The sequence below is a fragment of the Schistocerca americana genome, chromosome 1, assembly GCF_021461395.2.
Source record: "Schistocerca americana isolate TAMUIC-IGC-003095 chromosome 1, iqSchAmer2.1, whole genome shotgun sequence".
Lineage (NCBI taxonomy): Eukaryota > Metazoa > Arthropoda > Insecta > Orthoptera > Acrididae > Schistocerca > Schistocerca americana.
Genome location: NC_060119.1, coordinates 1,004,622,966 through 1,004,646,958, shown reverse-complemented (window position 1 = coordinate 1,004,646,958; position 23,993 = coordinate 1,004,622,966).

Genomic DNA, 23,993 nt, shown 5'->3' with positions numbered 1-23,993 from the left:
CAAGGATGCAAGCAATAATCAGTGCCGCAATCGTATCTAAGCGCTGCTCGATTCAAATAATCACGGGATAAATCTCTTCTTGTGGGTCGAAAATTATCTACATGTTGATCTCTGTTGTTCGCTCGACGATTTCGCATTGCCGACCGAGCCGTTTCACGGGCTGCCTCACTATGCTCTTGTGATTGAGAAGCACGAAGTCGAGCCATACTAACGCGGCGCTCTTCACGGGCAATTTGTTGTTCTACTTCAATCCTTTCATTCGCAGTGTTTTGTATCCTTCTTGCATTACGGCTTTGTTGAGAAATATTCGATCGACTTGGTCGCGGCTTTGTTAATGATGATTCAAAGGAAGTACAAATTATTTCTTTAAATTTTTAATTAATGATACTTAACCATAGACTTTTAGCTGTCATTTGCGTTTTGTTATTCCATGTCAGATGCATTTTTGTTATACCACGTTTTATAGCGACGTTTAGCTGACATTTGTGTTTTGTTATTCCATGCCAGATGTGTCTTTGTTACACCACGTTTTATAGCGGTCGAACAGGATAAAAAGTATCCTATGTCCGTGGTTCTAAGCTACTTCTCCACCAATTTTCAGCCCAATCGGTCCAGCCGTTCTTGAGTTATAAATAGCCGGCCAGAGTGGCCGAGCAGTTCTAGGCGCTACAGTTTGGAACCGCGCGACTCCTACGGTCACAGGTTCGAATCCTGCCTCGGGATGGATGAGTGTGATGTCCTTAAGGATAGTTAGGTTTAAGTAGTTATAAGTTCTAGGGGACTGATGACCTCAGATGTTAAGTCCCATAGTGCTCAGAGTCATTTGAACCATTTTTTTAGTTAAAAATAGTGTAACTAGCAAGACTTTGTTTTATATATATAGATGTACAATCCAAGATCTTCCCTGTAGTGTTTTCAATATAGGCATTTACCAACAGCGATGGCCTTCACAGATATTTTATCCCTTTTAGCTTCTTGTAATGGCTTCTTAGAGTTTCGTGTATTCTTTTTTGCTTGAGTTATGATAGTGCCTCCCCCAGGTAATGAACCAATGCAATGACTGCACACGGAATTGTTTCGCCAGATGTCTTTGGTATTGGTGGGACCATAGGTGTTTTAACAAGTGGTTTTCTTCATCCTTTTGGCCTCAAAGCACCTTTCGTCGCTGCCATTGCTGATTTGAGGCAATTTTTAAGCAACCCACAGGTTTTTTCTTCTTCAGTAGTACGTGACAAGCTACATTCATTATTTTCTTGAATGTGTTTCCAGCACCCAAATTAAATATGGCACGCATTGTCGTATCAACACAAATGCAGCAACATGTTTTTCTACATAAATATCCTTTCTTCGACACATTTTCTGGCCTTATCAGGTAATTTTTGGTCTCAATTTTTTAGTGTAAGAAATGTAATGTTACTTGCATGCATTGCCTATGGTATTAATTGCCTTATCATCACAGTCTAGGTACTGTTTCAATTTAGTTCCAGGTCCACAAAAATTGTGTCCAAGGGTATGAAGTTCAAATGGCAGATTCTCTAGAACAACGCCTCCACCTCTGTTGATACTTTTCCTAGCACTAATTTCATACTACTGTATGATTTTATGTTCACATGCTCTGTTATACATTGAAGATCCAAAGAAACTGGTTCACCTGCCTAATATCATGTAGGGCCCCAGCGAGCACACAGATGAGCTGCAACATGACGTGACATGCACTCGACTAAGGTCAGAAGTAGGGCTGGAGGGATCTGACATCATGAATCCTGCAAGGTTGTTCATAAATTCGTAACAGTACGAGGGGTGGAGATCTCTTCTGAACAGCACGTTGGAAGGCATCCCAGATATCCTCAATAATGTTCATATCTGGTGAGTTCGGTGGCCAGCGTAAGTGTTTAAACTCTGAAGAGTCTTCCTGGAGTCCTCTGTAGAAATTCTGGACGTGTGTAGTGTCACATTGTCCTGCTGGAATTGCCCAAGTCCGTCGGAATGCGCAATGGACGTGAATAGATGCAGATGATCAGACAGAATGGTTACGTACGTTTTACCCGTCAATGTATCTAGACGTATCAGGGGTCCCATATCACTTGACCTGCACACGACCCACACCGTTAGAGATCCTCCACTAGCTTGAAAAGTCCCCTGCTGACATGCAGGGCCCATGGATTCATGAGGTTATCTCCATACCCGTGCACGTCAATCCGCTCGATGCTATTTGAAACGAGATTCATCCGACCAGGCAACATGTTTCCAGTCATCAACAGTCTAATGTAGATGTAGACTGGCCTATTAGATGCGTAAAACTTTGTGTCGTGCAGTCACCAAGGGTACACGAGTGGCTCTTCGGCTCCAAATGCCCATATTGATGAAATTTCGTTGAATGGTTGGCATGCTGACACTTGTTGACGGCCCTGCATTGAAATCTGTAGCAATTTGCGAAAGGCTTGCACTTCTATCACGTTGAACGATTCTCTTCTGTTGCCATTGGTCCCGTTCTTGCAGGATCTTTCTCCGGCCGCAGCTATGTCGGAGAATTGCTGTTTTACCGGATTCCTGATATTCACAGTACACTTGTGAAATGGTCGTACGGGAAAATCGCCACTTCATCGCTACCTCGGAAATGCTGTGTTCCATCAGTCACGCACCGCCACATTCAAACTCACTTAAATCTTGATGACCTATCATTGTAGCAGCAGTAACAGATCCACCCAACTGCTGTGCTTGGATAAGAAGCCAAGCGATTTCACTAGTGCGTTGTTCCCTCAATGTCTTATGACTCACTCTACGAAATTTCGTTTCAGAGCTTTCCTGTAACACCTCTGTGTAAAAACACCTGGAAATTTCTTCACCATCGATGTGTTATAAGCTGTATGTTCTCGGCTTTGTGTACCACATCTCGAAAACTGTCAGCGTCTCTGTCGACTAGTTTGTTAGGTAGGACTTCTCATATGTAGTTTTATATTCTTAAGTATGTACCAAATCACATACATTGAATGTCTGCTTCCGTGGATGTCACCACTTTAATGCGTTTCTATGTTGTATTTAGAAATACGTTGTATTGGACATCAGCCGGCCGTTGTGGCCGAGCGGTTTTAGGCGCTTCAGTCCGGAACCTCGCTGCTGCTACGGTCGCAGGTTCGAATCCTGCCTCGGGGATTGATGCGTGTGATGTCCGTAGGTTAGTTAGGGTTAAGTATTTCTAAGTCTAGGGGACTGATGACCGCGGATGTTAAGTCCCATCATGCTCAGAGTCATTTGAACCGTTATTTGACATCAGCAGGTCTATTCTTAAATATCTGGTGACTAGCGAAACTATACTCGTCAGTGATTTGTTGTGGGATGTTTTGCATTTGTACGTCCCTTGAAGATTAAATTGCTTTCACATCTGGTTTTTCATCGTCTTGTTCAACCATTTGACAGTACTAGCTATGAAACGAAAGAATGTTGAGTAATGATTCATCTTGTAATGTTCCATTACCTGTTTGAAATAACAATTGTAAAATTCACCTGCATGGTCAGTCGGAAGTTTGTTGGGCTACCAGTTTGTTCCAACAGTTGTTCAAAAACCTCTGGACCTCCTTACCCATTTTTAACTTCACAGGTAGGGCCCAAGAGAATTTGCAATATTAGTCTATTACCATTATGACGTACATGAAACCGTTATTGGATTGTGATTAGTCTCACTTATCCATGAGATCGGCCTGACATAAATCATGCAGTCCTCGTATTATGATCCGTCTCCATGGAAATTTTGTGTCTGCAAGCAAATGAATCTCTTTAATCACTCGATGATGCATCTTTCTCGAAGCTGAGACATCACTGATAGTATTTCGTATTCTCTGCGGCAGCTGATGCTTAAAGTGGTCGGAATCGAACATTTTATTCAGGGCATCGTAATACACACATTTTAGAGATAGATTGTCCAGTCTTTCACGCTGATTTTCAACCTCTTTACCCACACCATGTGCAACTGCTATCGTTGGTTTAATTAAATTCTTTTATTTGTCACTCTTTGAGGTATTCATTCGTACTTTTGTCATCCTATGGGTGTTGGTCTTGTGTAATATTTGAACATACGCTTTCATATCTTTCAAGATACACAGGGTACCTATAATGAAAGTTTCAGTTTCAAAACGCTGAACAAAGAAAACTGGTGAACAGAATGGTATCAAATTTAAACAGTGTGTTATTGACACAGGGGGAAGCGTCATGGAACAAAAGGAATTTAACGAAAATTTAACCAACAGATTGCTCTGTAAGCATCAGCAACAGACACGGGGCACATGGCGTTCGTCAGTTTGCCACCGAGTCACCCAACTCGGCTGCCTCTATGAATTATTGCACGTAGTTGGTAAAAGCTCTTTTACAGGAATGATGACTGTGCACCAGTAGCCCTGCAGAAGTTCTAGAGATTCAAGAGTATGCTAAAGGACATTGGTCTAATGTCTGCCAAGAGTATGGCGAAAATGATTACAAAACACGAGAAGACAGGTTGTATTGAAGTGCAATGTGGCAGGGGCTGGGAAACAGTTGATCCGATGAGTGTCGAAGATGTGGGCACAGCGCTGCGGGACGGGTCGAGCAGTGATGTGCTAGCGTGCAGTTGCTCGGGCATCGCTCAAACGACGGACATGCCTGCAAGCATGGCGCATAAAATCCTAAAAAAAAGCCTGCATCGCTGTCTGTGTTGTGCGCACTGTAAGACCTTTGGTACACACACCATCAGATTATTTGACTTGTCGCTCTAACGAAGTAGGCGAGTGTCAGAAATATGTCTCGTGGTCTTATTGTGGCATGTTTATCTTCTGCTGTTAGGTCACACTATAGAAATGCCACTTGCACGCTTAGAGTAGCAGATTGTCGGTGACTAACTTTAAACAGAACTTGATTAATTTTCACACACATTTATTAAAATAATAAAAAGCATAGACATTATGTAACTTGATTCTGGTTGCTGTTTACAATTGACAATCTGAAGTTTCTTTGGTCTTGGTACGTTAATCTTATTCTCTCATATCTCTGATACTTGACAAAGTGTCTATTCATTTATCTCCATGGCTACGTACAGGAATATGGTAATCTTATTAGGCGCAGACTGAAACTTGACTATAGACTGGTACAGACAAATGCAGACTGGTACAGACTAACGCAGACTCATGCAGACTGACTAATCGGAGGTCTGTACACTCGTTATAATACCTCGCGCGTTCATGTATCACTGCGCGAATGTGATCCGCGAGGAGAAAAGGTTCTACGTTAGCAGCAATCTCATTGGCTGCGTTGCATATTAATACACGGATCGGCGGAAGCAGAATTTCGTCCGTCTCTAAGGCAGCGCCATCTTGTAGTGTGGAGATGGACGAGCGCTGCACCTGCGCTGTTGTGCTTAGTGGGGCGCGCTCTAGTGGGAAAGTTGTGTACGCGCTGACTACGCGAACTAAGTACACAAAACTATCCATACAAAATCACTCGCGTTCAGTAGTTGCTTCCTTCTGACCTACCAGAAAGACAAACGTTCGCTCTGTAGTTTCTTTATCACATGGAAGTGGGCAATGTATGGCCATGGAACATTCTACAGACAGATGAAGCCCATTTCCATCCCAAAGGACATGTCAATATCCAGAACTGAAAGACATGGGCAATGGAAACTCTACACTCACATTATCTGGTACGCTTCATTCGCCAAAAGTGGTGTTGGGTGTGAATTGACAGCGTTTACTGTAGAGCCATGTTTTTTCGAAGACATAAGTCATGCCGATCATGTTACCTGTACCTTCACTTGTAAACGCTATGAGAGTATTATGCACACCAACTTCGTTCCAACTCTTCCACACCATGGATATGTAGGTAGGATCACTTTTACGTAAGACGGCGCTCCTTTGTACATTGCACAGCCAGTGAAGGAGCTGCTGCAGAGGCATTTCGGAAATGTTAGAATTATCTGCCTTCAATGTCCTAAGGCCTGGTCGTCCCGATCACCGGATCTTAATCCATGAGACTTGTGGCTATGGGGATATCTGAAAGATGTTGTGTTAAGTGCTCTAATTACGACCGCAGCTGAAATGAATGCACATTCTGCGCAAGGCGTTATGAACATGACCCTCAAGACTCTCCTATCTGTTGTTAAACAGGCTGTTCCTCGATTTCAACTTATGGAAAAAAAACGGTGAGCAGCATATTGAACGTATCTTGCGCCAGTCTCGCAACAATTAGAAACCGACGTCATTTTGCTTTTTGTGCGTTTTTTGTCACAGGTCAATTACAAATCGATATCATTTTGCTTTTCACGCGGATTTTGGCCTCAGGACAGTTGAAACTGATTTTTCCCATCCGATGTTTTATGATAGTGCTGCGGTGGATGGGCCTACCTAGCAAACAGTGCCACAACTGTTCACTGCTGAACTTGTGCAGTTGTACACACCGAATAGTATGGATGGTGTGATGTGCAACTAAAACCATAGCCGTCGTATTTCGATTCATCTGAAATTTGTAGCGGACCCAATTTAAGTTACGGCGCTTACAGTGCCATCTTTTATTAAAATTTTCTTAATTTTTTTTCCCATGACATATCCCCTGTGTCAATAATATGCTGTTCAAATTTGATGTTACTTTCAGCAGTGGATTTCTCTCTACAGAGTTTTGAAGCTGTAAATTTAATTGTGGACGTCCTGTACTTTTTGATGTTCGACGTTTCTAAGAATTTTAGCTCCAATAAACCGCGAGCGCTTCCGAATTCCTTATCCACAACTCTTATTGCATTATCGCTTAGACGTATTGGGTGCTTACCTAGCATGTATGGTTTTGTCCTGATGCCCCCAGATGCTCCGCCTTTCTCAGCATTTCTGTAACTATCACTGAAGTCAGTAACAGCATTTACTCTCTCATCTTCTGCTTTTTCTTGTTCTCTTTCTTCTTTTGTGCCTCCATTCATAGTGTGTGACAGCCCTTTCAGACTGTTACTCACTGGATCAAACATATCCGGGCGATGCTGATCTCATTGCAACTGCCCTAACATTAACTATTGGTGCTTGCCTTGAATAGCCTCCCACACCTCAATAATTGTGCGCTTTATCGACGACATGCTGCTGTACACTAAGTATTTTTTGAGATAGTATGCAACTTCTATATGCTTTGAGACTGCTGGTGATAATGGGAGTCAAGTGCGTTAGCTTCTGCCTTGATATATCTACGCCCTTCTGTTTGTTTTGAGTTGACTTCTTTAGTTTTTTTTTTAACATATACAAGGGTTGGAACCTTAATAGTGGCAAATATCTATTTACAGCTCGTCCAAAATAGACATGTGTTTCGAAGTTTTACTGAGCTTCGGAGTAGTCACCAGCATTGTGTATAACCCATTGCCAGCGATGTGGAAGTCGTAGGATACTCTTAGCAGTGCCAGTTGTGATGACAGTTCGAGCGGCGCGGTCTATTGCCCAATGAAATTGTAGCAGCTCTAAAGCGAATGCCGTGAAGTTTTTCCTTCAGTTTAGAAATCGATTTGAACTTACGAGGGCTTAAATCGGAGGAGTGCAGTAGGTGTTATAGCACTTAGCAGCCCAACAGTCAAACAAATCAGTAACAGCTGGCACTGTACGTGCTTCAGCATTGTCCTGCAAAATGATGGCCAGGTCCTGCAGGAAGTGTCATCACTTCTGGTCGTAGGTTGTGTTCCAAAAACAAAGTATCCGAAAACTAAGACGTCGTACTTTCTACGACTACGAGCTTCCATCGAAAGAGTGACGATACGAGCTGTCCACATTGATGGTAAACAGGTTCCGTAACATGTACTTCCTTTCAGATTGTAATGGCTGCTTTCCGATATCACTGGCCTGTTCTATCAGCCAAATAGCTGATGCTTTGTGAGAACACATTCATCTAAGGAAATCGAAGTAAACAACCCGTCTAGATTAGGTAATGACTAAATTTATCATGCAGAAGTAATACGAGAGAATTGTGATCATAATTTTTTTCGCAGAATTCTGCAGAACCAAATATTCAAATTGACTACCGAGAACTTTAGAAGTGTAACACATGTATCAAGAACCCAGGAAAAATGTATATGTCTCGAAAGTCACGTGCTGACTTCGCATGACTGTACTGCCCCGGACGAGTGAGTGTGTACAGGGGTGGCCAGGTGGCTAGCGCTTGCACAGAATGTGTGCACCTGGAAGTTAGCCTACCCAACGTGCGCCAGCCACGAATGAGCTGATGGCGCTCACAAGCACCTTTGTCCCATACAGCAGCGCTGGAACAGCCGAAATTACATAGCTTCACCTCCGATCATAAATAGGAGATATTCTGAGGAGGCACTAGTTCCTATATGTAATGGAACTGAGCTGTACCGAGATTCCCGACATAGCTGAGTTCAAAGTTCTAGAAACAGGAAATTAGCTCCAAGTTGACGCCAAACGAACAAAACGTATCTGTAATGAGATTTTCACTCTGCAGCGGAATCTGCGTTGATATGAAACTTCTTGGCAGATTAAAACTGTGTGCCCGACCGAGACCCGAACTCGGGACCTTTGCCTTTCGCGGGAAAGTACTCTAACATCTTTTTTTTTTCTTTTCTTGCCCGACCGAGGCTCGAACTCGGGACCTTTGCCTTTCGTGGGCAAGTGCTCTACCAACTTTTTTAAATGTTTTTTTGTTTTAGTTTTAAGAGTGTTCAGTTATGAGTAGGTGGAGACAAGGCGGGCAGGAGTCGGAACTCGAGGCCTGGCCGCGATCTCTCCCCCCTCCCGTCCCTGAATCACTCCCTCAAAGTAGCTTTATGATTTATTTTATTATTTTTATTATGTTTTGTTTTTCACCAGGAACAGGGTAAATGAACAAAAGATCTTTATTGGTACAAACTTAAATACAACAGAAATACCATCCTTCCGGCGAATATAACACAAGACATTATACTCGTACAAAGCGAGCAATTTTTTTTTATGAACAAGGTGTAGGAAAAAAATGCTAAGAGGTGTGAAACAATATACAGTGGAGTGAGGGAAAAACCAGTATTTTCTGGTGTAGTGCATAAAAGAAAGGAGGCGCGTGTCCATGCACCTACTCCACTGTGGGTTACAATGTAGAAAGTAGCGCGGGGGGGGGGGGGTCTCAGATGTCAGCAGGGGGGGGGGGGGAGGCAGGAGTGCTGTCGGCGTGTGGCACCATCCAACTGAGCGGAGGTGACGTAAAGATCGAATGTAGGTAATTGGCGAAGAAGGCGCGGTAGCGCGGTCGGTGTTCGACTTCACTGTGGGCGGTTTGTGAGTACTGCCAGAAATCAAGGCGTGATTTGTCGCCATCATTATACATGTAGGTGATCGTCCATCCCTTGACCCATACAATCGTTGATTTTTGGTGGCGGGGAAATAAGTATTCTCAGGATGGATAAAAGTCCATGGGTCAATCGAGTCCGGCGGAACGCGGAGGTAACAGGCAACGTATTGTCGGGCAAGTTTCCAGAGGTCACTGGTGGCAGCACAAGTCAGTTGATGAACATCGTCATCCACGAGGTGGCAAATGGAACAAAGTGGAGAGCCCTTTAGTCCGATGGCGTGAAGACGTTGATTTGTGGCGAATTTTTCATTTGCGACTTGGTACCATGTTGCCCGGACGTTGGATATAAGAAAAGGCTGGTGGATTTGACGCCAAACAGTGGGCCACCTCGTGGACGGATGTCTCAGTTCGATATTGTTGCTGGATATGGAACGAAGGAGTGGGGTGTAAAAATCTTTAGGTCGAGGAGAACGCGTGGGCGGTAAGTGTGTGTGAGCATAACTGAAGTCGACGATGAAATCAGAAATGTGCGTCAGATGGTGCTTGATGTGTCCGACTGGTACTGGTGGTGTTATGGTCGCGGGCACAAGAATTTCCAGCAAGCTGTGCGCAAGGGAGGTGCCCCCGTGCCACTGCTTGTGCATGGTGGACATGTACAAGGACGCCGCGCGGAGTCGCACATTGACAAGGCCGAGGCCACCCGCTCGCGGGGGAAGGGTGAGCGTGTCGTAGCGGACCTTAAAGAGCGTACCTGCCGTAAGGAAGTATCCGAAGGCAGCCTGGAGGCTGCGTCCGATAGTTGATGGCAGCAGGAGGACCTGTGCAGTGTGGACCATTCTGGACGCCACATGTTGATTGAGGTAGTGGACACGTTGTAAAGAATCGAGTCGTCGGAGAAGATTTTGTCGCACCGTCGTGCGGATAGTTTGGAGTGCACGCCGAAAATTGATGGCAGCGGAGCGGCGCACGGTGGAGGTGAAAATGATACCAAGGTATCGTAGTTTTTGTACACACGGCAGAGGTGCTAAGTTGTCGTGTGAGAGGCCGCGTCCAATCGGCATCGCCACGGGTTTAGCCACATTCATGGTACTGCCCGCTGCAGTGCCGTACGTTGATATCAAATCAAGTACCGCGTGTGTTTTACTCCGTGAGCGGATCAAGAGGAGGAGGTCGTCCACATACGCACGACATCGAAAACCGTGCTGTCGCAAAGTGAGACCAGAAAGGTGTCTCGTCAGACTCCCGACGAGTGGCTCCAGGCTTATGGCATAGAGTAGGGTCGAAAGTGGGCAGCCTTGCCGTACGGAACGCCGGATCGCCACTGGTCCAGCCACACGGCCATTAACCTGAATCGGCGATTCGGCGGTGCCGTACAGGCACCGGATCACGTCGATAAAGGCTGGTGGAAAACCCATGCGGTTCATCACTGAGAACAGAAAAAGATGCCACACTTTGTCGAATGCGCTGTCAAAATCAATGGCAACCACTGCGGCATGGAGTCTGCACGCCGCTGCCAGTGCAATTAAATCGCAACATTCTCCTGTGGCCGTTTGTATATTAGCTGAGCCGCCCGGAGTTGTCTGTTCCGGGGATAGAATGCTAGGCAGGACCTTACGGCATCGCTTTGCCAGTAGGCGTGTAAAAATTTTACAGTCTGCGTTAAACAGAGTCAGGGGACGGTAATGTGCTGTCGTCACACCTGGTATCGGTTTGTGGATGGGTATAATAATTCCCGTGACGAAGGACGGCGGTATGGCGTTCCCTATCGTCATCAGTTCATGAAACATCGTTGTCCACCGTGACGCAATTAGTGTGGAGAAAGCGCGATAAAATTCTATCGGCAATCCGTCGACACCAGGTGACTTATTCAGAGTTTCTTTTTTGATTGCATCGTGGATTTCGTCATGCGTAATGGGCTCCATCAGCTCGTCCACTTCGTCGCTGGTAAGGGTGCGAGTTACGTGTGGTAACACAGACTCCTCAGCGTGGTTGTTGGTAGTCTCCTCCTGGTGCATTGTGCGGTAGTGGTCGACAAAGGCACTAACGATTTCGGCCTGGCAAGTGACGTGCTGGCCGCGACAGGTGATGATCTCGGTGATGAGTTGTTGTCGTCGATGTTTCCTATCGGAGGCGATATGATGCATGGTCGGACGTTCTTGTTCCGCCGAATCTTGACATCGTGTTCGCACCATATCCCCCTGCAGTCTACGGCGTGTCAAAGTTACGATTTGCGCCTTAATCCTGCTGCCTCCCCTCTGGGTGTCGGGGGTGGGCGGTTGGGCGTCCAGGTCGCGGAGAACGGCGTAGAAATAGTCGGTAGTGTGCCGGCGCCACATAGCAACTTCCTTTCCATACTGAATCAAAGTACGTCGAATGGCAGGTTTGGCACATTCCAGCCACCAGTTCAAGGTCGTGCAGTATTTAGGTAAGCGACGTTCACAGGTGGCCCATGTCTCGGTAACACGTTGAAGACATTCGGGATCACGAAGATGGGAGGTGTTTAGCTTCCACGGTGCACGACTACGCCAGACCACTTGCTTGGGGAAGAGAATGTTGCAGATGTAGGCACAGTGGTCCGAAAAGGCCAGGGGCCAAAGTTCTGCACCTTGGACTGCAGGTGAGAGTTCCCGAGAGACGTAAATTCTATCAAGGCGGCTCGCGGAGTGACTCGTCTGGTAAGTATGCCCAGGCGCGTCGCCGTGCTGAACTTCCCAAGTGTCGCGGAGCAACAGATCTCGGACGACAAGACGCAGTTCTTGACCGGTGTTGTAGTGGGGCACTTAATCTCTAGGGTGCAAGACGCAATTAAAATCACCCCCAAGCAAGTAATGGTCGCAGCGTCCAAGAAACAAAGGAGCGATTTCTTCTGAATAGAAGAGTGCCCTGTCGCGTCTGCGGGTGGAGCCTGACGGAGCGTAAATGTTGACGATACGCGTCCCCATGACGGTGACGGCCATGCCTCTGGCAGATGGAAGGCATGTGATATCGGCCACTGGAATGCCTTCTCTGGCGTAGATGGCTACGCCGTGTCCCAGGTGGTCACCAGGAGAAGGATATTTGTTTTATCCCGCGACGTCTGGAAGTGAGGCCAAGTGTACTTCCTGTAGTAGTGCAATATCGACGTCCGACGCCCATATCATCTCTCGCAGCAGTTGAAGTTTCACGGGTGAGCTAATGGTGTTATTGTTGATTGTCGCTATTCGGTAGGTGTGGAGCCGTACCCCGCCGTGGAGGGGAACACCGGCGGAGGATGAAGAGGGGCGAGGCAACGGCGAGTCGTGCCGTACGCCACCTGACGGCGTTATCAGCGGCGTAACGATGCTTCGTCTGGGGTAACTCTGTCCCCAGCGTGTGTTCCGGGTCCTCATCGACGTCCTCACTCCACACCATTGAAGGCGCTGTCGTTGTGATGGTCGTACGTTCCACTTCGGTCGTAGGGGCGGAGGACGTCTCGGCTGCTGTCGCATCGGTGGAGTCCATTGATTCAGGAGCACCTGAGCGAGCCAGTAGAGTAGGCATCGACACAGCCACAGTCGGCGTCATGTTGTCGTCATTCGTGTCGTGGTGCAGGTTCTCCGAGGCCTCGTCGGGTCGGACGGCCTCTGGAGCAGCAGGGGGAGGTGAACCGTCTCGTTCCGAGACCGTACGGCGCCTCCTCTTGCGCCTCTTAGGTGAACGTTGTTTGCTGGTTCGTCCCTCCGTGTCGGAAGACGGAAGGGAGTCGCGTCGCTCTGAGAGGAAGCCCGTCGCGGGAACGTCAAATGAAGGGGCGTCCATATGTTCAGGCGGATGGGTGTCGGAAGTCGTCGCTGTTGGTAGTGGCGCCGGAGTAGCGTCAGGCTTTGAGCGTGTTGGCCCCGGCGGTATCCGTAGCAGCTGGAAGGGTCACCGGAACGTGGTCCGATGGGCGGCGGCCGGTGGGAGGAGAAGAGAGCGCCGATGCGTAGGTGATCGGTAAAACCGTCGTCGGAGTCGGAGGTGCCACGGTAGCGGCTGGCAATTGGGTGATTCGTCGCTGAAGACACTCAGATCTTAGGTGGCCTTCTTTGCCGCACCCGGAGCAGGTCTTGGGTTGGCCGCCGTATATGACAACCGCGCGGCACCCGCTAATTTGCAGGTAAGATGGCACGTGGAGGTCGATGGTGATCCGCCGTACCCCGTTAAGAACGGGGTACGTTTGTAATTGCGCCCTGCGTTCGGCAGTGTGGCGATGTACAGTGCCATAGGGGCGGAAAGCCGCGATAACGCCTTCCGCCGGAAGCTCGAACGGTAGTTCGAAAAATCGTATGGTGCGCATTCCTAAGCCGCCATGATCGACAGTGACCGCTCCGACATTACCGTCGGAGTGGCAAAAGCGTAATCCATGGTTGGTGTCACGAAGTATTCTTTCACATACCGCGTCATTGACGACTTTGACGTACACAGTACTGCTTAATATGGACAAATGGATGCCCAAGATGTCGCAAGCTGGAATCTTAGCAACGTCGCGTAGGAAGCGTTCCACTTCCAAGGCCTTTGGTCGTGCGTATTCGTTGCAGAAGTTGAATCGTAATGTTGATTTTCGAAAACGGTTGGCCACGGTTCTAGTGCACGTAAGCGACACGTAAGTGACGGCCGCTGAAATGTAAACAACAGCGAGCGCGCGCGCTCCGCAGGCGGAAACAACAACACGTCCGCACTGCACGGCGGCGAAAGCCGGACTGCTATCTGAGCTACCGAAGCACGACTGACGCCCGGTCCTCACAGCTCTACTTCTGCCAGTATCTCGTCTCCTACCTTCCAAACTTAGCTATGAGGACCGGGTGTGAGTCGTGCTTCGGTAGCTCAGATGATAGAGCACTTGCCCGCGAGAGACAAAGGTCCCGAGTTCGAGTCTCGGTCGGGCACACAAATTTAATCTGCCAGGAAGTTTCAAAACGTATCTGTGATGGTATTTCACTGAATGAGTCGGAACGTAAGTTTCGTTTATATAAAAATTTTATCTGCAGGTTATTTTATCCTGAGAACAGCAGTCCCTCACCTGCACTACCTTGCTTTTTCTGTTTCTTTTTTTATTTTGTTGCCCAGATTGCAGGGTTGTACTTCAATGCAGAAGAGAAACTAAGATCTCGCAGGAACCCTTTGGGGGCGAGGTCGCAAAAGGCCAAGGATGCTTACCGCGTTCGACGCCCTACATCTTGTCTACTATGCAATCACAGTATTTGGCTGCTAATGGCAACAGTGGGCGGAGATGGAGGTATCCAGTGGTGGGCACAACATGAGTCTACAGAGGGGTAGTTGAACTGCTTATGCGACGAGTAACTAACAACAGTGCTACAGTGCTGCTGCTGTTGATACAAAACAGGCAATGGAAACTATAAACAAAGCATTTGTTGCATTATATCTACAACAACAGTTGCCGAAGTTGACATTTCGTCAGAAAGGAACCCAAGGAATGTCTCAAGGTGGTAAAGAAGTGTCAAATGAAATTATATCGTTTATGCAAGAAGAGACAGTGGAATGTGTGCTGCCGTATATGCTAGGTTGTGCCGGCAATTTACGTTAGAATTACAGTGACGATGCGAGGTAACGGGCGAGTGGTGAAAATATTCTAAGTTCATAGGTGGCGGCCACCGCTAGGGCCGTTTGGCAAGGTGCGGCTCGTTAGCAGGCGCGTGGTGCGTCACAACGGCCGGCGCACGTGGTCCATCGGCCGCGAGGCTGGGAATTCCGCTGTGACGAGGACGGTGCTTTGTGTCGATGAAGGAGACACGCCGAGAGTGCCAAAGATGGCGGACTTTGTGAAGCCATAATGGCAGACATTTCACAGTTCGTATAGAATTTAATAGTAGGAGGATTATTTGCACGGCGATTCTGATGCTGTAATCAGATTTTCAATATTTTTATTAGTTTAGAGTTTAGTATCTGACGGTAAATTATACAAGTAACAGCCAGCAACGAATTTCCAAATTATAAACGCTTCATCCGATTTTGTCGATCGCCGTATCTCTAGAAAGCTATTAGTGTAAACCTAAATTGGTATGAATTACAGGCATGTAACTTGAATAGTACATGAGTTACTGGAGGTCACAGTGGCCGATTACTATCGATCGCGACAGTCCATAAGTACTCCACAGTTACTATAAAAACGGTAGCAGCATGCTTATAAATATATTGATTCATCCATATCTTTGTTAATAACCGATATATGCTATTCATGAAGAAACTGGTCAATTATTTACTGTGTTTTAGAAAACACAGAGACATTAGGCTCCTGGCGTACCTTTTGCTTCCTTTCTTTTGATGTATGGTTATTTAATGGTTTACGTATTTAATAATGTGTGTTAGAGCGTGTTTATGGTCCAGCCATAGGAATATTTATTTAATTCCAAGTTATGTAAATGTAACTCCAGTAATTCGCATGTGTTTAAATATGTGTGTGGGTGCGTTGGCTTGAAGACATAGCGCGAGTGCTCTAGCCCATCACAGCGGTCGTGAATGGGGAGACTGGATGGGAACGAGTTTGAGGGAGAGGTGACGAGGCAGTGCTGGAGGACTGGACGGTACGGGAAGTGGTGGAAGCGATGGCGCGACGGACTCGGAGTCGCGGGAAGGACTTGGAGTGGAGCAGTTTGCGCGTGGTCGTTGGAGATAGAAACATTTCGTAGTGCCGACTTGTGTACTTGTGAGATTTCCGTGGCTTCTGCAGTGAAGACGTAGTAAGCTTTCAGAAGTGAATATCTCGCGAGCTATGTTGTTGTTCATAACCAATTACGCGAGGTAGGAATCTATTGTTTCCCTATTATTCAACTTATATTTTATTTAATTGCTGGACCATCGACACCAATAAGAGTTTTGCAGAAGTATACCACATTCTCAAAAGTACTTCCACTGTCGTACTCATCATTTGAACTCGTGAAGACAGTACCTGCAGATTTTATTTAATTACAATCTTTCATTTATAAACGTTTTTGTTACGTTCAAAATTCGCAATTGCCGAGTGAGAGGAACCTTCTATCATTCGATTCATGTGTATATTTATATTGTATACTGTAGACTCAACAGTATTTGGCCTGTAAAGCGGCAACTACGTATCCGAGCCCCTAGACAACCAAACCAGCCAAAATTTTAATATTGCAACGTTGAGTCTAAGGGTGCGAAGTATATTGGAAAGACCGCAACGATGATACGTGCTTAACAAGTGAAAGTGGTGTTGAAACAGGCGTCTAGCCATGTAGTTCATCATCCTTGTCAGCCAGAAAGCCACAAATCCCGTCTCCAGTGAAACGTAGTAAAGGACAATCGAGCGGATACTAAACATAATTACGTACATGGGAGATCACAGGCAGCATAGTATAAAATCAATTCTGAACAAATTTCGAATAAGGCAGTAGCAGTATGAACTTGTAGTACATAAGGAAAACTACAGGTATTCAAGGGAGGATAAGGCGCACTTGTTACAAAAGCCGATGTTTACGACTTTCAAAAATACTCGATACAATTTACAGGATATGCTCGATGGTGACCTACTTCGTTATGCACATCAGCCTGTGCGCGACATGGATTATAGTGATTTCAAGGGAATTATTAGGTGGTTTGCCTAACTTCAAACAGTGCTATAGAATTTGAAGACGTAAGATAGCGAAATTTTAAATAAAGCGTCAACTTGACGATGCACAAGAAACAGCTCAATTGTCCCGAAAATTTGTAGTCGAAGTAAAGAAACTTATTTCATCGTTCAGTAGGGATTTGTTTTCAACTCCGACCGACCGGAATTTAAAGGGGAAATGCCTATGAAAGGAACTCTGGAAATTAGAGATACCAAGAGAGTTGTAACAAGATGAACTAACATCAATACCTTAACGCTTTCGTATACCATTATCCCAATTGTAAACCTGGATGGTAAACTGACTGGAAAGATATTTTTTTGTGCTGCTGTAAGTTGGAACTGCTCTGCTCCCTAGAAATCCTTACCGTGCATATAATATTGCAAGAGCAGTAGAGAATAAGCTAGAGTGGGGAAAAGGGCATAAGAAAACTACAATTATAATATGAGCAGTAGCAGGTTAAAATAACATGGTTTTCGTTTAAAAATCATACTCCTTAAATGCAAACTATCCCTCTTGAAAAGCGTGTAATATAGCGGTTCATACCACCTGAAACTTCTGGATGTTTATTTTTTCCGTACATACAAAACATGTTATCGCCTATCTGAAGCTACGCCTTAAAGGATAGCCAGTCTCGCGTTAAGCTCCACGACAGACTGTTCCGCAATAGGTTGCATGCCGTCACATTAAATCAGTTCTCATCACCTCATTACACCAATATGATTCTACGTGCATTCTGTAAGAGTGGGTACCTAGCTGAATAGACAGCATGGTTTGTAACCCCTAAGGATTTTGTCTCCGATCTCGTTGGTGCGAGTCTTTGTGATCACTGTGGCGCGCCATTTTTCGTTTGGTGTTTATGGTGCAAGTTAATAATTTGTTCTGAACATATTTTTAATGTTCACTGCGTCCATTTTGTGAAGTGTAATACATGGATCACATATACGGTTGACCTCAGCGCCTGCCGGACACTCATACTCTGTCGTCCTCCTGCCGCACATGGTGAGTCATTAGCAGCTAGTAATTTACCTGTTATAATTGTTAACACATACACACACTCAAATGAGCATTACTGAAGACTGAATTTGTGATGCACTCAAGGTGTTCCTTGTTAGTCTAAGCGGAGGGGAGCAGCATAAGAGCAAGCATAAATACAAACTAATTGGAGGAGTTCCCAATCAGATTGCAATTATGGTTCGCGATAGCAATATTGACGAGGTACTGTGAATCTATATACGTTTGGTAGGTGTGAGGCCTCCTGTGCTCAAATTGTACTTCACTTGCATGTCACGATGTATTTCTTATATTTTATTCCATGTCATCGCTACTTTTCTTATGTATGATGAATATAATTTTTAGATTCTTTGAAAACAGAGGGACACCGAAATGCATAAGTTATTGTAAAGGTTAATAAGAAACTGTGGTTACGACTATAGGATTATTACAGTGAAATAAATTGTTTACATACAAAACCAATTTGACATTACTCCCTAGTACTAGAACACGTAATCACTCTTACGAAAAAAAAAAAAAATATCTGCAAACACGGCCAATACAAGGAGCTGCAAATCAAAAAGATGGGTACTCTTACGATCTTCCGTCAGTTTCTGGTAAGTCAAGAGAAGTAAGCTGAAAGCGGTATAGACGCACAGTAGATGTACTACTGAATCTCTATTGCTTTTTTTTATGCAGCTTACAATGTCTGTTCCCTCAGACATGCTTTTGTCTATTTGCGAAAAATGAAAATTTCTACCGGACCGGGACTAAAACCCGGATTGTTGACGACCCACAGCTGTAGTAAATATCACGAACTTCTGCGTGTCTGAAGAAAGAGATGTTGTAAGTTAAGGGGAGACAAATACCATTTTTATCCCCATTCTGCCAATGATATTTCACCTTCTGAATAAGTACACTTTTCAAAAGAACTATAAATGTTAGAATAGTGACATTTTACCGAGTGAATATAATGTGTACACCTACATTCATAATTAATATGAACAAAATACCTATCATGGATTTCAAGGAATTCTTTTTACCTTTCGCTAACAAAATCTCACTTCTTTATATACTTTAGTTATCATAAAACAGTTTCTGTTTACATGGTGGTCATCAGTTTACTTGTAATAACGTATTACCACCCTGAGTACAAAATGACCAAATTTTATATTTCTAAGTCACTGAGATAAGAAAATAATGGTACCTGAAAATCATAAATTGTAGTTTTAAGAAAAATGATTTTTAAGTTAAATATTGCAGTTTTATTATATGAGAATTATTTACAATTAATATTTTCCTGCACAATACTGAGCATCATCTGAATACTGATCTTCTGATCTTCCCTTGCTCCTTTTTCTTTCCTGTCCTGCTTCTTTTGTGCATTTTAAATTAGCAATTTCTCCTTTGTAGATTCTCTCCTTATTTATTTCAGCCAAGAATTTTCCAATATTTCCATTACATTTTGCGCTCAACGCTTTCAAAATATCCAGTTTCCTTATTACACCATCACTTAAGCATAAAATTGCATCATAATTACCATATTTGAGGGCATTAATGTAAATATATACAGTTTTTGGCAACTGGGTACAATTCAAAGAATATGCACATTCATTTAAATTTTAAGTTTTCCCTTGTAGACATTTCTTCAACGAAGTATCTTTACAAAGATCTCTAAACACAGGTATAATTTCATTCATACTGGAGCAGGTATTGTGGTCGTATGTTGCACATCTACTTTACTTGCGTCAAGTTTCAGGATTATTTGGGCAAGGAAAATCCAGAGGATTTTCATTTGTGGAAAGCTTATCGAAAGAGGTAGACCATTTAATTTTTCTCATGTTTTCTAAATTCCCATAATTTCTTCTTATGGTGTAGCCGTAATATTCTATCTATTTCAACATTTGTCAGGCGACCTTTACCAACTATATTCTTACCATCTTCCCGCACTATTTCTGACTTTTCTTTTAATAATCTTCTGAATCTGGACTCCATTCTCTTCTGCACACGCCCAGTGCTTTCTAATTTGGAAATTGTGACATAAGGACCAACAGGTTCTTCTGCACATATCTGACAACAAGCCTTTCTATCAACGCCCCTAAACACTGTGTGTATCTGACATCTCTGTTTACACACTGATCAGCCTAAGGCTCGCCCTTGCATGATTCCCGCGATAGGGAGATTAGACTACAATGAAACAAGATGAATGTAAGTATTGTCGTTGTTCCTGACCAGCAATGCGATACCGATTCAAGGGGAGACGGAAGGCAAAGGAACTCGAAAACTAGATTTTTAGATTTTTATAGATTCGAAAAGCCTGCTAAACCCTTCGTCAAAGAGTTTTTGTTTCATATAGAAACCACAATTTCTTCATGAAAACTCCTGATGCTCTGTGCGATCCACCATTTAAATTTTACACCTTCTGTTCTGCAGCATGCAGAGACAATTGCACGGATTTTGACATACTTCGCAAGACATTTCCTGCATCTATTGTTTTATCGTGTCAAGGTTTCGTACCTTGCATCGATTGTGGAAACTTCTCCTGCTACTTCCATCCCACCACCTGGATCAGCATAATTCTTCTGACAATTGTGCTTATGCTCTTTCTCAGTTTCACTACTACAAGTTATGCAGTACTACCTTAGAATCTCTACTTCAGTTCATATATGCTTTACATTGTCAAGCTAAGGGACGATCCAGATTAATGCAGGAACAGAAGCTCGACTCCAAACAGCCAAAATTGCTGTTGTACAGCCTTTATTGTGATGACCGATTTGAGGAAACGACGTTGACATCATCAGTATTTTTGTAAATAAAATCACTGAGAATTCTGAAGTTCACCTCAGTATTTTCAAATGAGTGTTAAACTCTACAAGGTGACTGTGAAGTAACACCTTCAAGATACTGCAGTTTCTTTTTGAGGTAACGATTTGCTTTACATGTGCCATTTTTCGTTCCTTTGACCCACTAACCTCATTTCTCTTTACATATTTCCGCCCTCTAAATTGTACCTTAGGTGAGAATTTATTGGCGACAGTAAGAACGGCAACACTAATACTGAGCTTGCTTCATTGAAATCTCGTCTCCCTGTTGCGGGAATCACGTAATGTGCGAGCTTTAGACGAGTCAGTGTGGCATATGATTCTGGAAGCCTCTTTGCTTTCGCCCACATCCAAAGCCCGACACCACGCCCTCTTTAAGTCTGTACCCCTCGTCTGTGTCTGCCGCAGTTTGAAATCTGTCACCCGCCCTTCACACCAACTGGCGTCCATAGCCCCTCGCGTCATCTGTCGTCACTTGCTCAGTGGCAGCCAGAGCTGCTGTGATCTGACAAAATCACCCTGCACATGCCTCACTTCAGACCTCTCTGGAAGGTTCGAGACGCTGCTGTCCCGCCTATATAAGTGGAACACCGTATCTTCCCCGGTATTACCCACATCGACCACACCTTTCCCACCTACGCTATTTCCGATATATCTGGACGGTAGATTCTCTACAGAACTCCAGATGTGGCGTCAGTGTACATACCCTCTGCAACGTGAAATGCTCCCAGTCCCACACCAGCAATGCCAACCCAGATGTCCTAGAATACGTCAACCGCCTTGGGAGCCTCAGTGCAGAAGTCCTCGATCCAATTGGAAGTGAGTACCTATCTCTCATCCTCACTCTCTTGTACACACTACCTCGTCCCGAAGTACCTCACCCCTGTCTCCATCCAAGAGTTCTCCGAGAGTACAATCATACCTACTGGAATGCCTTCCAGACATCTATAGAAATCCAGGCTGAAATCCACATCCTGATCTTCCAGGAACCCGACGAAATCCCTCATTCCATATCATACCTACAACAGATGTTGCCAGATCCTACATCCGTCCACATTCCTACCAAGACAGTACATCCCCATCGCCCTACCCTCTTCCAACAAGCTATACCCCTTCTGTAAGAACCCTATGGCTCTTACCACTCTTTCTTGTGGACTCGTGACTGGGATACACTCACATGCCATTAAACATACAGACACATCCACAATTTATTAAACGCAAAAGAAACGTCGGTACTGGCGCCAGACATGCACCAAACGTATCGCTACACTCCCCTTCAACTCTTCCAAGTATGGAAAGCAGTTCATCAACTCCTAGCAATAACCTCATCCCTCACTGCCTTCTCCTCCACAATAACCATCCTTCCCTGTCAACCTAAGATGACCATTTTGCATCCTATCTCTTTGACATCTTCTACATCTGTAACGTTCCCTGGCAAACGCACGCTATTAATGCACAAGAGTTTATTTGTACCATATACGCCGCTCTGAGCAAGTTGTATATACCGTAATTATTAAACAAAAAATATTATTGAATTTTGAGTAAAAGACATTTGTTATTATCGTAATATTTTTGTAGTAATATTCTCTCTGTATTTAATATAGTAATTTTTCTATATTTATTATGTGATTGTGAAATGTGTCAGTATCTGCGATTACAGAGATGTAAAAATTAGCCAGAGGAGAATAATATTGTCAAATTACAAAGAAATGTTAATAGTCAGCAGTAGTGTAAAAGAACCATGTACAGCGTATTCTTTGGTCTTCTCTGTGTAAAGCTGAATGCGAGAGGAAGCTGTGTTGAAGCGATTTATGAATGCGTAGACTTCTTTTGTCTCTGTCTTGGTTTAGCCGCCATTAGAGCAGAAGTTACAAATTAATGTGAGTTGAATTATTGTTTGATCTAAATATATCAGAATTTATCAAGAGTGTGTATTATTAATGTAAATTAGCTTGCCCATGTCATCTATAAAATTTCTTTAAAGAATTTTCAGCATTTTTAGCGGTGTTGCTGGGCTGTGCCGCGACCGATCGATTTGCAGCGGCGGCACATTTAAAAAATTGTTCCGCTAAAGGAAAATCAACCAAACCCGTAAATCGGGAACAGATAGATAAAAATTAACAGTGAACTAAGAAATTGTTCTTCTTTTACAGTGATCCTGATTTTAAACTAATTATACGTTTGTGCATTCGTAGGCGGATAGTTAATGTTAGTTAACATTGAAATTTAACAATTTTGGTTCTTTCAAATAACTTAAATGTATAGCGAAGTAGGTTTGATCAGTGATAATTAAATGTCGGCTTGGCAATAATTAACCATTTTCTGCTAATAGAGATAATCTTGTGTTCCATAGTTAACGCCAGGATAGAATTCAGTAAATACTTAACAAAAAATCCACTGCATTTAGAAAATGTGTGCCAAGGCCGAATGATGTAAAGGACTTAATTCTCAACTGAATATTCTTAATCAGTCAATATGAGTTCACGTAATTTTTAAATGTACGTAATTCTTTTGAAAGTGAATTTTTTTATTACCACTCGTAAATAAGAGAGAGGTTCTACAACAAAGTTCGTACTTACAGAAGAAAGTTAAAGAAAGGCAAATTAAGTAACTAAAAGCAATAACAATTAATAATTATTCTTTAACGAAAATAAAAGCAATTTCGTTAAATTGGCGCCCAACGTGGGGCCTGAATATGCAGTGGCCACTAAATACCCATGAGATAACCAGGGAATTATTATAGTCGAACTTTGTTGGAGAACATTTAATAATTTTTCCATGTATTGTATGTATTGCATAACCAATATTGTGTGGTAATACCTGTATATGATTTTTTGCATGAGAACACTATATACCCAGAGGCAAGCTGAAGAAGAGAGCTCATTATTTCGAAAAATTAATTACCTACCACAACATCAGGGGGCAGCTGCACCCAACATAGATCACCAAAAGGTAAAGCTACAGTGTAGTTGTCCTGTGGGTAGTAAAGTAGCCTCAGTGCAGTGTTCTCGGATCATTAGTGGTGCGCTTGTTGTTAGTGCTGTGTTTTAAAATAACAGGACATTTGAGTAGTTAGTCATTCTAGTATATGATAAGTGTGTTTTAACAAATGACCATTTCTTGTGTGATTATGTCAGTGAAACCTGAGTGTTAAGATATTTAGTTCAGATTTTATTTCTTTTGTTTACTATGGTTAGATTGCGTAGTCAGGATATCAACATGGATAATGAACAACAGTCAATAAGTATTGATACCGAGTTAGAAAGTGGGACACAAAGTAATGTTAGTGACGTAGTTCAGGAAGTACAATGTGAGAATCTGGGCGCAG